The 16,346-nt window shown below is 39.4% G+C and overlaps 2 protein-coding genes across 3 annotated transcripts in view; one reads left to right on the top strand and one right to left on the bottom strand.

Annotated features, from left to right (window-relative positions):
• Positions 1 to 8,354, bottom strand: part of ZCWPW2 (zinc finger CW-type and PWWP domain containing 2) — a 139,280-nt gene extending 130,926 nt beyond the window's left edge. For both annotated transcript variants that reach the window (XM_079935751.1, XM_079935752.1), the window contains exon 1: positions 8,245 to 8,354. The gene's annotated coding sequence lies outside the window, so the exon portion shown is untranslated. The remainder of the gene's footprint in view (positions 1 to 8,244) is intronic.
• A 136-nt stretch (positions 8,355 to 8,490) lies between these two features.
• Positions 8,491 to 16,346, top strand: part of AZI2 (5-azacytidine induced 2) — a 37,623-nt gene continuing 29,767 nt past the window's right edge. The window contains exon 1 of the mRNA XM_079935750.1: positions 8,491 to 8,960. The gene's annotated coding sequence lies outside the window, so the exon portion shown is untranslated. The remainder of the gene's footprint in view (positions 8,961 to 16,346) is intronic.

Raw genomic sequence — 16,346 nt, 5'->3', positions numbered from 1 at the left:
CATGCCACTCAACACACTGTATTGTAGTTTATTTAATGAGGTCCTCTACAAGACAAGGAAAATCCACTGGCAAGTCAGTCTATCTTGTTAACCACTGTATCCCTAGCACTTAAAAGAATACTTGCCAAAGAGAAGCACTGAGTGAATATTTATATTACGAGATAATGAAAATAATATGAACTTCAGCGTTAAAGCTGTCCTAGATAGTAACAATATTCAAATTATTTAAAAACTAGTATGGCTGTTTGTGTATCAGTTGAATATCAATCGTAGCTCTGGATTTAAATTTTGGCTTCATTTCCTATGCGATTTTAAAATTAAGGCAAATCAGTTAAATAATCTATCATTTTATCATCTGTTCATGTTGATGGTAATAATATTATAATTCATAGGATGGTTTTAATGATGAAATGAAAAAGCATATGAAAAAACCCATTTCAGTGCTGCTACACTAAATACATATAATAAGTGTTTGACTTCCTTTCTAGACTGCTTTTAAATGAGCTATATTTATAGTTAGATAAGAAAATTAAAATATGCAGAAACCAATGCAGAATGAGAGCACTCTATTTAGTCTTTCCTTCATGATTTTTCTCAAGTGCTCAACTTAACAAATGATTAGGTAGTTTGCTTCTAAACTTAAAATGCATTTATCCTTAATCTTCTCTATAATGTAAATTTAAAATTTGCTGTTCATTCATACCTAATTAACCAATTTGTGCCTGTATGTCAACCTTAGATTATATTTAACAATTCAACAGGAATTTAAGAGCCTATTATCAGTGCAAAGTTGTAATTTATCTTTATCATTCAGGGACTACTTTATGCAGACACTGCTGGGTAGCTTCTAGCTCAATAAATGCTCCAAGATGCTTAATATTTTCTTTTCTTTTTTTGTTTTAATAATGAGTATAACTGATGGATTTCACCCAAAATAAGAAATCAAAATATTGATAGAATGGAAAGAAACAGCTTACTGGCATATTTAAAGGATGGTATCTTTTGCAGCTTTAAATTGTTTCCAGGAAAAAGTTAACAAATAAGTAGAAATCTGATAAATTGTGCTAAATGCCAACTTTAAACCTTAGTAATCAGTTTATATGCTTTATGTCTATATTGGATGGCTGCAAGAATCCTAGTATTTTCTATTATTCAGTATATTAAGACTTGTGAGAATAAAACAACAGATCAAACAAGAATAATTAAGTTCTTCAGGCTGGCTACCAAATGCAATACTGTTATAAAAAGATTAGAATTATATCAGTAGGTTGAACAAGGAGAGTATTAATTTCAGAGCAGCTTAGTTATTTCTCCCTACATGTGCCCATTCTCAGTTGACCTTTATCTAAGCTATATTGTCATGTAAATCACACAGCTGATTTGCTTAAAGGTAAAATTTCTTCCACTAATACTGCAGATACGGTACGCGGGCCTCTCCCGTTGCGGAGCACAGGCTCCAGACGCACAGGCCCAGTGGCCATGGCTCATGGGCCCAGCCGCTCTGCGGCATGTGGAATCTTCCCGGACCGGGGCACAAACCCGTGTCCCCTGCATCGGCAGGTGGACTCCCAACCACTGCGCCACCAGGGAAGCCCCGATAATGATTTTTTAACATTTTATTAGTGATTGATTTAGAGACCTTTAGTTACCTATTTTTTCTTTTGTTGCCTATGCTTTTGGTGTCACATCCAAGAAATTGTCAAATCTAATGTCATGAAGCCCTCTCCCTATTTTTCTTCTAAGTGTGTCATAGTTTTAGTTGTTACATTTAGGTCTTTGATCCATTTTGATTTAATTTTTCCAGTGTGAGGTAAGGGTCAAACTTCATTGTTTTGCATACCAATATTCAGTTTTTCCAACCACATTTCCCCATGGGATGGTCTTGGCACATCTGTTGAAAATCATATATGTGAGGATCTTTTTGTGCTCTCCATTCTATTCCATTGGTCTATATGTATGTCTTTACACCAGTACAATGTTTTGATTCTGCAGCTTTGTAATATGTTTTGAGGTCAGCAAATGGGAAGCCTCCAGCTTTGTTCGTCTTTCTCAAGATTGTTTTGGCTATTTGAGTTCCCTTGAGATTCCATATTAATTTTAAGATGAATATTTTCAATTTTGGTTTTATTTCTGATAATAGCCATCCTAATGAGTGTGATGCTAATAATTTTATTCAATCATCTATTTCATTAATGTATTTTTTTTTATTCTATGAGTTAGTGAGGGAAACCTGTTAAAATCTTCCAGTATTGTGGGCATGTCTCCTAGTTCTGCCTAGTTTTGCTTCATATGTTCTGAAGCTGATATCCATTATCTGAAGATATAGGATCCTCTTTTAAATGTGATATCATTTTAGGACAAGTAAGAAGTAGAGCCATAATTCTCACACTAATATTGAAAATTTTTCTGGAGTTCCCCAATTCTCTGAGAATTTTTAAATTTAGAAAAGATGTCAAATGATAATCTAAGAAAGTAAATATTCTAAATCATAATCAGGGTTAACTGAATGAAAACTTATAAAGGAGTAAAGATATCCAATTTCAGTGTCTGAGCTGGCAGTGTTTCTAGAAGCTGGTGGTAAAACAGGCTAGGCTAGACTAAGAATAGACTTTTAAAACAAGCTAAGGAGTCATTCCAGGAGTTTAAGAGGAGAAACGTAATGGTAAGATTTACATCTTTAAAAGACCATTTAGCTATCCATATAAAGAATGACTTGGAAACTAAAAAACAAAAAGTTAGAACTAATTAAAGGAAACTATTATAATAGTTGGATAGGAAACTGTGGCATAGTAGAGACTATGAAAAAGATCCAAAAGATTAGCTAAACGGTAAAATCTACAAAATCAGGTGATCAGACTGGCTATGGGATGAGAGGGAGGGGGTTATTAAAGCCAAAAGGGAATGACATAAAATGACTGTCAAGAGAAAATGATTAACAAAATATAAGTGAATTAAAGAAAAACACACATCTTTTTGTTTTTGGAATTTTAAGAATCAACTATTCACAGACAACTGAAAAACCTACAGTTGGAAATTATGTCTGTAATTTTGCAACTGTTACAAAGTCAATGATTTCACTTTTATATCATGTGAGCTGTGAAATGGGTTTGGAAATTTTCCCTCTCTTTTGCTACATAGTCTACTTGAAAAATCTAATTTAACTTCTTTCTATACATCTTACTGAAGTTTAATGTCATCCTTTCATTGTTGTTTATTTGGTAGCTTTATAAAAATGTCTTTCCTCTGAAAAGCTGACTTTATCTTCTTGGTTTTTATAGTGTATATGTGACAGTCACAAAATAAAATTATTTCTTCCTCTCTTCCCATTTTAAACAGGGGAAAAAGTTTATTTTCTTCATAGGCATATATAGAAACTGTCATGAAAAAAAATTAATGGGAAGTAATTTCTCATCATGTTAAATTTCACATAGGTCTTGTCTATGTGACTGACTTCTCTGTGATAGATTTTACTTCTTTATACATTAAAAAGCTATTTTGCCCGTTTCATCTCAGTGCCTAAAACAATGACACATGGTACGTTCTGAATGAATATTTGTTAAGTATTGAATAAACTAATTAATTCATATCTCAGATAGTAAGAGTGTAAGTATCAAGCCTCAGAGAAGGGTTGCTCTTATTTCATTTAGGAAGAAGTGTAGAATTCCCCTTACTGGATCTTTTTTCCTTCTCTGTACAATCTTCCAACACCATCCTGGGGTCTCTGCTGCTGGTCTTCTGTTAGCTCTTCTCATATTTCTTCTCCCTACTCCTTACATCAAAGGCTTTCTAAGACTATTAAATTTTTCTTCACCTACATATGTTTCCAAAAGAAAGTCACTGCATTTAGTTTCTATGCATACAGTTATGACATTCATGTTTATTTTTTAAAAAATGAAAGCTGTCAGAAGCTAATTCCTACTGACTGCAAACATTTCAAGTCACAAAGTTATTATGAAGCACAGATTGCCTGTCCAGGATAAGGCTAGCTGCTAGAGACAGTAAGATATATTCCTTTTATAAATGGAATGTAAATGCCATAGTAATTTGATATCTACTATCAACCCATGCATTTGAAAAGCACATGAACAAGATCTGCTTCCACAGTTAGGAAACTGATATTATTCCTTTTCTCCTTGAATTCATATTATCTCACTTCCCCCACACAAGCTTATCGCAACATATTTTAGTACTTGAAAATACTTTAAATTGATCATATTTCTCTACACAAAAGAGTATATTTTAAAATTCCTGAGAACATAAATTTTAAAAATTGTCATCAGTATTGTGTTATCATTAATTTACTAGAGCACTACTGATCAAATGAGAAACTCAATATAAATTATGATCATTATAAAATATTGTAAGTCAGTTTTATTGGAAATGCATCTCATACAGAAATGGATAGCACCTTCTCCCCCCATTTAGGTCATGTATCAGAATGAATACTATTTGTTGTTAGGAAGAAACAGGGTTCAAGCTGATCCTATTCTTACATTTTGTGTTCTTCCATTCCAAATATTTGGGAGCAGAAGGATTTCTGGTTATATCAATAATCATTCTTCTGAACTACTAAATTATGTATCAAAAATCACATGGGGTATGTCATAAAATTATTTTTAATGATCAGCTGACAACTCAATTGAGTTTTTCTGAAGCATTTTCAAAAGCCATTGGAAATTACTACTCTTGTGAAACAATTAGCTACCCAGTTATTAGAATCATTTACTTTCTAACAAGACTTAGGTCAGATTAAATGTATTGCTTTAATTGTAGAGTGGGAGAGGGACAATTACAAAAGAGGAAAGGGGAAAGCTGCCCTGGTTTAGGCACACTCTGAGGCAGATCAATTTTAGGAAAGAAACATGCAAGTAAACAGCGTGAAAATTAATACCCTTAAACTATCATTTACATAAACCCCTGGAAAGCCTTCATGTACTTTCCAAGGTTAAGGGTTAGGGATCCATGACGCCCAGTTTGCCTGCTGCTTCAGGCATATTCACAGATTCAGATACACAGTGTAACAGAAATCATGAACTTTGATTCTGCAATTCACGACATTCTGTGTGTGTGTGTGTATGTGTTTTGGTTGGGGGGGGTAGCAGTATGAGCAACCAGGTATGGGAGGAAAGAAGGAAAACAGACTATGTAGGCTCAGATACCAGATTTTTCATTATTGGTAGTATTTTTGAATCTGTTTTGTATCTCTGCCACTGAAACCATTCCCTTACCCTAAGGCTTTTAACCTGGACATGTGATAGGTGGGGGAGAAGAGAGGAAGAATGCTTTTAAGACATTAATGGACAAAATGACATTGAAGCTGATTTTAATATGAAAAGTGACATTGCTATTTCAACTTAAAGGTTTTGACATCTTAATTCTGTCCTGCTGACACTGCAGAGCCACACGTACACAGTACTCACAAAACACAGGGTAGAGACACAGAAAACATGATCTCTAGGATGGTATGATTTAATCAAATTAAACTAATATAAAATTTAAATCACTAACCCAAAATTCGCTTTACAAATTTTCCTCAAAAGATGTATTCTCTTTCCTCTAACAGTAAATATTCGTCACAGCTTAGAAATATATAGCTCCCACTAAAAAAACAAAACACAACAGCACTTTTTTTCATTGTTTTAACATAGTGCCTAATTAAACAAAAAATAAGGTTTGAAGCAGCTCTAATGATGCACAGTTGCCTAAAAACAGAAGGAGGCTGAGCCACAGTCAAGAGTTGTGCCAGGGCCTATATTCTTTGTTCAGATACTGTTTTGGAATCCAACCTACCCCAGGGTAAAGGGAATCTCACTGAAGCCAGTCCTCACTCTATCCTTCAGGAGCAGCTCCTGATGGAAAATATCAGGACCTTGGTGAGAGGATGGGAGAAGGCGGGACAGGGTGGGGGAGAATATCTTGTGTTACCTATTTTTTTGTTTACCACAACCTGTAAAACAGGACCTTTTAAAAAGTGCCTTGTGTCAAGTATATGTTTATAAAGACCTGAATCGTTTTGAAAATTTCAGACTTCATTTGTAGTTATAGAAGATGTAATAATGGTTTAAAAAAAATTGTCCCAAACCTGGCCGGTACAGATGCTTTTTTGGATGACTGTAATTCACAACTCCTCTCTTGCGGTGAAATGAACATTCCTGAAAAAAAAGCCTAAGCAACCTTCCAATAAACTTTAACAGAATTAAGATTTGCTCTGGAAAACCATCCACTCACCTAAGCAATTGACTATTAGTTAAGAGTCTAATGTCCCCCAAATTCCTTTCTTTCTGTTATCTACTTTAATGATAATTATCTAACCATTTTCTTTTCCCATAAAATGTCCCTACCAAGACTGTATCTTTTATTTGACTTATCGGAGGTCTTTTTCCTTACAGCAAGATTGTAATAAAACTTCAACTTCTGCTTATAACAAAGCATAAGTGTGGCAAGTTTTCTTTAATAATTTATTTGCTAAACTTAATTAAAGCGGATGCATAAGTGGATAGAAAGTGACCATTTCAGCTCAATTTAACAAATATCTGTATTACATTTTGTCATAACCTACCGTGGGTATGACTCTCCCTGCCCCCATTCCCTGGCAAAAAAAAATTAGGATGTTTTACTTGACTAAATTGATAGGCTTATGCATTCTGAATAAGCAAATAGTATTGTTAATAAGACCCACTTTTTTTCATTATTATAATAGGGAAGTGTGTATTATTAAAACGAAAACAGACTGATCACATATAGTAAAATACTGAGCTAAGTCATCTTATTTACTCAGAGAGAAAAGATAAAAATGAATTTTCCTTCTTTTTCAACAAGTCTCAAATTATTCTAAATTGTGAGTAAAGATTCAACATTTCTAGATCTACAAATCAGAAACCAGATTATCGTTTTACTTTTGATGATTTTGGGGTGCCTCAACCGATTTTGTTAGCATTCTTCAAAAACTAGGCAAAATATACCTCTTGGTGGTTTGCTTTTATTCTGTAAAGCGCATTACCAAGCCAATCGAAAAAAGATTCTTGTCCAAAATATTAAAAACACTGCTCTTACGTCCCAGCCTGATAAACTGAAGTGAATGGATCTTTCTAAATGATTACATTAATACAGATTTTAAAGTATTTTTTAAATGTCATGTCAACTTTAAGTTGTGCTCTTTGCTCATAACAGCTGTGAATTTTCACTTAAATCTAAAGCAAAATGAGAGGCTCAACAACAACAGAAAAATATTTTAAAGTAAACCCTAGAGCCGAATCCATTCTTGATGAGCTGACTGTTGGTTGATGAATTAGAACTGCGATGCGGGGCTTCGCTGGTGGCACAGTGGTTAAGAATCCACCTGCCAATGCAGGGGACACGGGCTCAAGCCCTGGTCTGGGAAGATCCCATATGCCGCGGAGCAACTAAGCCTGGGCACCACAACTACCGAGCCTGCACTCTAGAGCCCAAGAGCCACAGCTACTGAGCCTGAGTGCCACAACTACTGAAGCCCACGCACCTAGAGCCCGTGCTCCACAACAAGAGAAGCCACCGAAATGAGAAAGAAGCCCGCGCACCGCAACGAAGAGTTGCCCCCGCTCGCCGCAACTAGAGAAAGCCCAGATGCAACAACGAAGACCCAACGTAGCCAAAAATAAATAAATAAAATTAATTAATTTTTTAAAAAAATTGATGCAGAAACATCTTCCAACATAACACTGACTCCAACAATATTTAAGTCCTTAGTCGAAAGGGCTGGGGAGGAGTATCACTGTTGCTAACTGGCAGTCAGTAAGGATAAATGCCCTATAATTAACCATTTTCTCCTTTATTCGTTTAATCAAAAATAGGCCTACAGCTGGAGGGGTTCCGTCTGCCTGCGACCTCCAAGGACGGCCCCCAACTCAACTACTCGTGACGCCACAGCTCAGGCCTGTCCATCCTCTACCTGGCGCAGCCGGTACCACCCTCCGAAGTCAACAGCTTCCACAATGTTAACAAGAGCTGTGTGCGGAATAACTAGGGGACCCGGAGCAACGCCCCGAAACTAGTCGGGCTGTTAACAGCTCCCCCGCAGGCGCGAATCGTCACGGGTCCCCAGTTCCCGGCCACGGCTAGGCGAGAACTAGAAACCCACAAGAGCGCTACTATGCGGAGCCAACACGCGCTACAGCGTTCGGGGACCCCCAAGCGGACGCTGAGGGAAAAAGACGGCGCTGTAGGAGGCCAGCGACTCAACCTCCGCCAAGGCGGATAACTTCTTACCACACTGGCGCACCGCCTCCGCCTCCCGCGTCGCCGGGGCCGCGCCAGTCCAGTCGCGGGAGCTCACTATACACGTAGTACGCCGCGGCCCCGCCCACCCTGCTGCGTATGCTCACGACACGTAGCACGCCCCGGCCCCGCCCACCCGGCGGCGGAGGCTCACGGGGCGCGTAGTACGCTGCGCCCTCCTTTTCTGCGCACTTTTCCCCCACCCAGCCCCAGCACTGGCTTGGCGAACGCCCTCCCATCTTCCTCCGGCCTGACTTCCGGTTTGCTTGCGCGGCCCAGGCTCCGAGCCGTGGATTACTGGAGGCCTCGTTTCCGGTCGTGAGTAGGACGCCCTCCTGGCCAGCCCCGTCGCTGCGCTCCCCCTGTGCGGCGCGGGGCTAGGGCGGGCGCTGACGGGGCCGGGTAACTGGCCTTCTCCGGCGGTGGCTCGGCCTTCGGCCTTGGCTCGGCCCTCCTACCAGAGCCTCCCGGGCTGTAGCCGACTGGCCGGCGGCGCCGGCCCTGGCGCCACCGAGGCGGGAGAAATGGGAGTCCCTCCGCGGCGTTCCCGGAGCGGCTGCCTTTGCCGGGGAAGCGGCGCTGTCTTTGAGGAAACAGGAAGCCCGCGGTGACCCCTAGCGACCCGGTTTGTTTTTGGTCCGTTTCCAAACGCTGGGGAATCGAAACTCGGCGGCCCTGGGGGCGGCCCCACGGAGCCTGTGTTCGGGGTGAGTGACCCGCTCTGGCCGGCCCGGGGGCGCGGGCGGTGCCGGGACCACCCTCTGCTGCCGTCGCCGGTGCGGAGAGACGCGTCATTTCTCCAGACCTTGGACCAGGGAGCGGCCCGCCCGGCATCCTCGACCGCGTCTACTCGCGCGAGCCGGGTCGGGCCCCGCTTGGTCCTCGGTTCTCCCTAGTGCTTGTTTTCTTACCGTGCTCTGGTTTACCGTGGCGCCTGCAGTTTTATTTCATTCATTGGGGCTGCATTTAAATCGGATACCAAAGAGGGGCGTATGGTTAGGACGGTCCTGCTTGGGGTGATGTAAATCGACCCCTGTACATCACCGAGGGCTAACAGTAATGTTAGGTTTTTTCAGGATGGTTTTCCATCATTTGTTGAGTGGCTACTACATGCCAGGTAGGCTGAGTCCCTCGTCTCTACAAACAAGGAACTCAGATACTTATAAGTGAGAGAAAATACAGAAACTGTAATACAGATGAAAACAAACTGCTCCAGGATATATTGGAGATGTGCTGAGATGATCAAAGACAACCTACTAGGATTGAAATTGATCCTTGCCTCTTAAACATAGAAGACGCTTGCTTTCTTACTTTTAGAGCTTTAAGTTTGACTGAATAAGATCTCAAGACATGGTTTACATTACAGTTATCTAAACTTACCGTGTCTAATTTACCAACCTGTTGTGATCACTCCTTACATCGTCTGTAAGTTACGAATGGTACATCCTTCACAGGGTTGTTAAATTTTAATGCTATGTTTTTCTAAGATGGAAAGTTGTACACAAATGTAAGGTTTTAATGTTAAAGAGACATTGTAGTGAAATGGGAAATGCACTGGATTAAGTCAGAACATTAACTCAGAATCTGAGTGCTGAATTTACCACTCACTTGACGCTGCCTAAGAAACCAAAATTCATTTTCCCTATCTCTAAAATGGGAATAATCTTTCTCTACAAGGCATCAAAGCATAGTTTCCAAGAGTTTGCAGCTCTAGAGTCAGCTAGCCATTTTTTCATTACTGGCTGCCACTTTTTTTTTTTTTTTTTTTTTTTTGCTTTACGCGGGCCTCTCACTGTTGTGGCCTTTCCCGTTACGGAGCACAGGCTCTGGATGCGCAGGCTCAGCGGCCATGGCTCACGGGCCCAGCCGCTCCGCGGCATGTGGGATCTTCCCGGACCGGGGCACGAACCCCTGTCCCCTGAATCGGCAGGCGGACTCTCAACCACTGCGCCACCTGGGAAGCCCGCTTCCACTGTTTTAATTGCTCCATCTGTGATATAAGGAAATTCGTGCTCACCTCGTAGGTCTTATGCAGATTTAATGAATTGTTATGGAGAACAAATGAGCTAGTTCCCCTAAAAGTCAAAGCACACTGCCTGACATGCCAGCATAAAGCATTGTCATGATTATTAAATAAGGTGATTTGATGGAAGTACTTCATAATTCTTGAAGTAATGAAACCAGTGTCATTTAATTTTTTTCTTTCTTTTGGTACCTATATTTTGGATTAAAATACAGTTGTCATATCACTATTAGAGAATAAATAACACTAATACTAGTAACATTTAGTGTGTGAAGATGCTCAGTTGCATTGAGATGTATTATTTATGAAAGGAATGAAAAGAAGTAGACTGCCTTTCATACCTGTGCTAACCCAGAAAGAGTCTTACGATTCCGTAACCAGGGTAAGCTTTGCTTTTTTTTTAATTTTAATATTTCTTTCATCTTTCCCTTACGGTACTTTCTCTATAGCGCCATTGGTGATTAAATTTCTATCTACTATACTTGAGATGTATGGTGAATGTTTTATTTGATTAGTTTATGGTAGTAGCGGTGGGAGGGGCTATGGGCTAGGTATGGTTCAAGATGTACACGGATCGTGGAATCTTCTAGGTGTAAACTAGATGCTTTGTTTAAGCTATATCTTGTTTTGTCCAAGCACACTTTCCAGTATGCTTACCTTGTTACAACTTGTCTCCTCTCGTATAGTTGCTTAGCATGGGTTAGTGAGCTGGGGCTTTGCTGTGATACTTGAGGAGGGTGACGGGCGGTGTGTGCGTGCTTCATGGCCTTATTCAATTAAGCACTCTGCTCTTAATTTACTACTAAATCCTCCTTTAGTTTTTAGATTTCATAAAAACTTTCGTGTGGATATAAGGGGTGTTCTTAATATAGAAAATGTAGCCCATTTCTTCCCATCCCATAGGTTACACCTTGAGCTAACGTTTTTATGTATGGTAGTTATGCTTACTTTCGCTCCCTTTTAGGGTTTGCTGAAGATGGCGGTATATAGACTGAAGTAGCAAGGGTTGGTGAGGTTAATTGGGGTTTATCGGTTACAGAACAGGCTCCTCTAGAGGGATATGAAGCACCGCCAAGTCCTTTGAGTTTTAGGCTGTTGCCAGTAGTACTCTGGCGAATAGTCTTGTTTTGTGACTATTTAGTTTACGACTAAGCATAGTGGGGTATCTAATCCCAGTTTGGGTCTTAGTTGTCGTGTACTCAGATTGTACTAAAGTCACTTTCGTGGTTTAGCTTAGTTTTAATTATGGCTTTTTACAGCTTAATTAGGATTTGACTTTATTTTGTATGATTCCTTAACACTCTTTACGCCGTGTCTCTATTAATTTGGGTCAGTCGTATGACCACGGTGGCTGGCACGAAGTTTACCAACCCTAGTTAACATGACTTAGTCAAACTTTAGTTCATGGCTTACTTTTTATCACTGCTGTGTCCCGTGGGGGTGTGGCTAAGCAAGGTGTTGTGAGCTGCTAGTGTAGCGTGCTTGATACCCGCTCCTTTTGATCTTTGTGATTTGGAGGGCATTCTCACCGGGATGTGGATGCTTGCATGTGTAAGTCTGTTAAGAATTAATAGTAAGGCTGGGACCAAACCTTTATGTTGATGGGGCTGGCGAAGCCCACCCATCTAGACATTTTCAGTGTCTTGCTTTATGAAAAAATTTAAGCTACATTAACCCATGGGGTGTAAAAGATGTTCGTATAATTTCATTATGGGGCTTGTATCAGACTTAGTATTGATTTATGAAAAAAATTGTTCGTAGATCTAGGGACGAAGCTGTCTAGCGGGGTGGTGAATATCTAAGCAGATTAGTTTTGTAGGGGGTAAGGGGGGTTTGATCCACTACGAGATACAGTTTTTTGAGCCTGGGGGGAATAATGGAGTACTGTGTCCTGTAACCATTAATTTAATTGCACATGTTGGTTGTGCTAGTCAAATAAAAAATACATACAAGTCCAGCTACAATTTGCTTGACTGTGACGAGACCTTTTAAGGTCATAGCTGAGTCTGTGCAGGCCCCCCCAAAAAAATAAAAAATACCAAATGTATGGAATCTCAGTTATGTGTGAGCATGGGCTGATTAGTCATTAACCCATCGAGATGTCTTATTTAAGGGGAACGAGTGGGCGATTTTAAGTTAAAATGTTCCTGAAGTAAGAACCAGATGTCTTATAAAGATCACCGTTAATGACATGTCCTATGTACGATCAATAATATTATGTAATATGTAAAATTAATAAAATTTAATATGACCTTTAACTGCTCGTGGGGAAAATAAATGAATGCACAGTAATACATAGCATGTATATGTATACATTTACAGGAAGACGCTATTATTGATATGTGGACATGCATGTGTATATGACTTACACAACAAAAGTATTATAAAATAAATTATTTTCAATACTGACATAGTACTGTAGCCTGGTGGTTATTCTACAATAAACCTTTTCAAGGAATAGTTTATGTAGAATTTCAGCTTTGGGTGCTGGTGGTGAGGTTTAATGCTTCTTCCTTGAGTCTTAGGGAGGTGTGAGTTTCTCCTTTTCCGGTTTCAAGGCCGGGGTATTTTGTTATACTACAAAGACTCTTCATTTTAGGAGTTTATTTTTGATAAGACTAGTTACTGGTATTAACACTAGGGATTAAGAGAAAATATAAGATGGATGCTGATTGGCCTACAATTATGTATGGGTGTTCTACGGGTTGGCCTCCAATTCATGTTAGAGTTAGGAGATCTGCGACTAGTACTCAGAATAAGAGTTGGCTAAAGGGTCGGAATATTATGTTTCGTTGTTTAGATGGAGGCAGTTAGTGGGTAGGCAGTTAGTGAGATAACTCGCTGAGGGTTATAAAAATGAAAGTGGGGTTTTTCATACTCTATATCTGGTGCTGAGTACATTTTTGGGCACTCACTGAATTATAGGGCATTTGACTGCTGAGGTACATAGTATCTTGAAAAATGGCACTTGACAGTCCCTTCTTTATAAACCAGTTAGCTCATTCCTGCCCTTAATTATTTCATTAAAAAAAGGGAAAGGTGTTGGTTTCTCTCTGTAAGACTTAATCCTTATTCCATAGAAGTGGGCACAGGGATAGTCTGGCTTTTGAGGGGTAGAAAGATGATGAAAATTCTAGATAAGATTCAATTCAGGAGGCAATGTAAAGTCGAGGAAAGAGCCTACTAAATAGGCCTTGATTCAGACCCTAGCTCTGTCACATACTGCCAGTGTGAGTATAGACAAATTTGCCTCACTTCTTTGAGCCTCTGTTTGCTCACCTGTGGTGACAATACCTTTCTAGTCAAGTTTGGTGTTGGCATAATATGTGTACTATATCTTTTACTCAGTTCCTGGTAAAAGTGAATTCCCTTCTATCTGTTTAGGTTGCCATACTGTATTTGCATTAAAAGTTTGCCTTCACAATATAGGAAGGGCAGCATCTCAGTGATGTAGTTCAACCCTGGCATTTTATTAGTGGGAAAACTTAGATCTGGAGAGGTAAACTAATCAATAATAAAGGTGGCAGATCTTAGACTAGAGTCTGGGTTTCTGAATCTCAGGCCATTGTTCTTTCTACCACTGAGTTCTGCCTTGTCCAGATTCTTATTGGGAAAATAAGAATCAATTTTGTGTTGCCTCTCAGAATGTGGTATTAAAAGCATAAATTTGGAAGATGGCTTATCTGGGTTCACATTCCCACCTTTGCTGCTGATTCTTTATGTAGGTGTAGGTAAGGTATTTTAATTTTTCTAAGATTTGTTTATAAATTAGGAAAATAATACCTACCTGAGAAGTAGGAAAATGCATGCTGTCCAGAAGAAATTTTCCTCTACCTTAATATTATTGGAGCCAACCTGAGGATTATAATCAGGAGACAGTCTTTAAGAAAGCTCTAAGGACTGTTCTGCCCCTTAGAGGTCAAAGCATAGTTATATATAAGTTTTTGAGACAAAGGATTATATGTCAAGTGACATATTTTTGACAGTTTACACAATCCAGATCTAAATGTACAAAGTGAGTAATGAGTCATGGGTCATTGTGGCCTCTTACGAGATTAAGAAGGAGGTTATCTCCTAAGGAGGTCTGGTTAATGCAGATGTACAACACACACCAAAGGGAGGGAGGAGGCCCAAAAGGGTAGAGAAAAATTTTATGTTTAAATTTTTCTTATTTTCTATAAAATATAAATTTTATCTCATCAGTTCCCCCTTTTGATCTTTAATCTTTTGATAGCATTAGGTGATCAAATATTTGGTTGCCTTATGCCACCAGGGTGGTTGCTTATGTGCCCTGGGTCCATCATGTCCTTTGGTGTTGGGTCTTAATAGCTTGTTTTACGGAGTGGTACTAGTGAGATGTCTGTCAAGGACTAATGGTCAATTCCAGTTGTCCAGTAGGACTTATGCCAATTCTACCTTACAGGTGCGTTGTGCGTGTTCATTAATTTATAGAGAGCTATATAGGATTGACAATAGGAGTAACAGTGTCAGTAGTAAACGTTTAAGCCAAGATCCTCCTAAATCATAACATTTTCCTAGTATTTTTTCTAAACTGGAGAGAGGAGTATTCAGAGTGGAAATTTGACTCTTCATATGTGTTATGAGTTAACAAATATCTCGGCCAAATGGTCATACTATTGGAAAAGTGATAGAAACCCAGCACACTAGCATTAAAGGCAAATTGGCAATGGCTGTTTCCAAGGCTACCCATAGGTGACCTTTAGCCCAAGGGAAACCAGTTGCACATCTTTCTAACCATCCTGGAGACAGCCAAGGCCATAAACTTGTTCCATGAGTCCATTAGGTCCCATTAGGAGCTACCCAATATCTTTTCATCTCGTGAAAAGGAGTGTTTATGGGCACGTTCAGAACAGGTGTCATTAATTGGCCAGGTAAGAGGGTCCCACTTAGTGATGTTGAAGGTAATGTGTAGCTTGCACAATACTAGAGTTTCTTCTAAAATAAAATAGGGCCATCCAGTTAGAGCCTTGGAGAGGAGAAATCCTCCAAGGAAACCTAGGAGTACTGGACTTAGGTCCACAAACCTATGGTTTGTTTGGATTAATTTTTTGAAACTTGCAAATGATTGAGCCCAGGGAAGAAATACATTGGATTCATAAGCAAAAGTGTGAGCAATTGTCAAAGTAATAGTGTGCAGGCCTGGGTCATCTTGTGTCAGCTGTCTACTTCAGATGTCATTGTCTTCTTGTTCTGGTCTGGTAGTGCTGGTCCTAGTTAGTCAAAGTCGGGTGTCAGAGACAAGAGTTACAGTTCATTCAGGAGAGGAAGCCTGATATGGCCCCGTCCCACATGGCTGTACAGGGTCTTTTATCTTATGTCTTTTCCAGTGTGCATAATCTCCTGGTTGCAGGTCATGGTGAATCTGATCTTCATCCAAAAATAGATTATTGTGATCAGCTTTAGAAACAAACTAGAGTATTGTTTTAGTAATTCAATTAAACTTTACAGTAATAAAGCATAACAACAAGGAGCCATCTAAGAAGTGAGTCTTAGGCGGTAAATATTAAAAAAAAGCCTCATTTAGCAAAACTAGAATTTAATATCCACTGAAGCATAATCTTTTTCTCTAAAATTACCCTTATTTCTACCAAATATAGCCATATTAATTTGTTTGCGAAATAAGTCTGTAATTGACCACATAGACTCATAAATTGGCTGTGTTGGAACTTTTCATAAGGAATCTTAGATTAAACCTTTAAAAGACCTCTCAAGGCCAGATAAATTACACCAAAGGCTTGCCACAGATTCTGCCTGCAATATCTGTAGATTTGGGTGAAGTTCTCTCTTTTTGAGATCCCCAAAATACCTTGAGATTCCTGTACCTATCAGGAGGTGGCCTTCCTTATTTACCTTATAAAGGTGCTAGGAACCTAAGAGTTTCCAATTTCTGGAGGGAATGGTTGGATAGCGAGAAAAGATAAATGTTTCAATTCTACTTACAAAGGTGTAGTTTACCAAATTGCTGTAAATCATAATTAGCTCGAGGGGAAAGGTTTCCTTGTATCCGGAAAGCACAGATTAAAAACCAGTGGTGTTTTAGCCAAAAACC

This window comes from Stenella coeruleoalba (assembly GCF_951394435.1).
Source record: "Stenella coeruleoalba genome assembly, chromosome: 10".
Lineage (NCBI taxonomy): Eukaryota > Metazoa > Chordata > Mammalia > Artiodactyla > Delphinidae > Stenella > Stenella coeruleoalba.
This window is presented reverse-complemented; position numbering and strand designations above follow the sequence as displayed.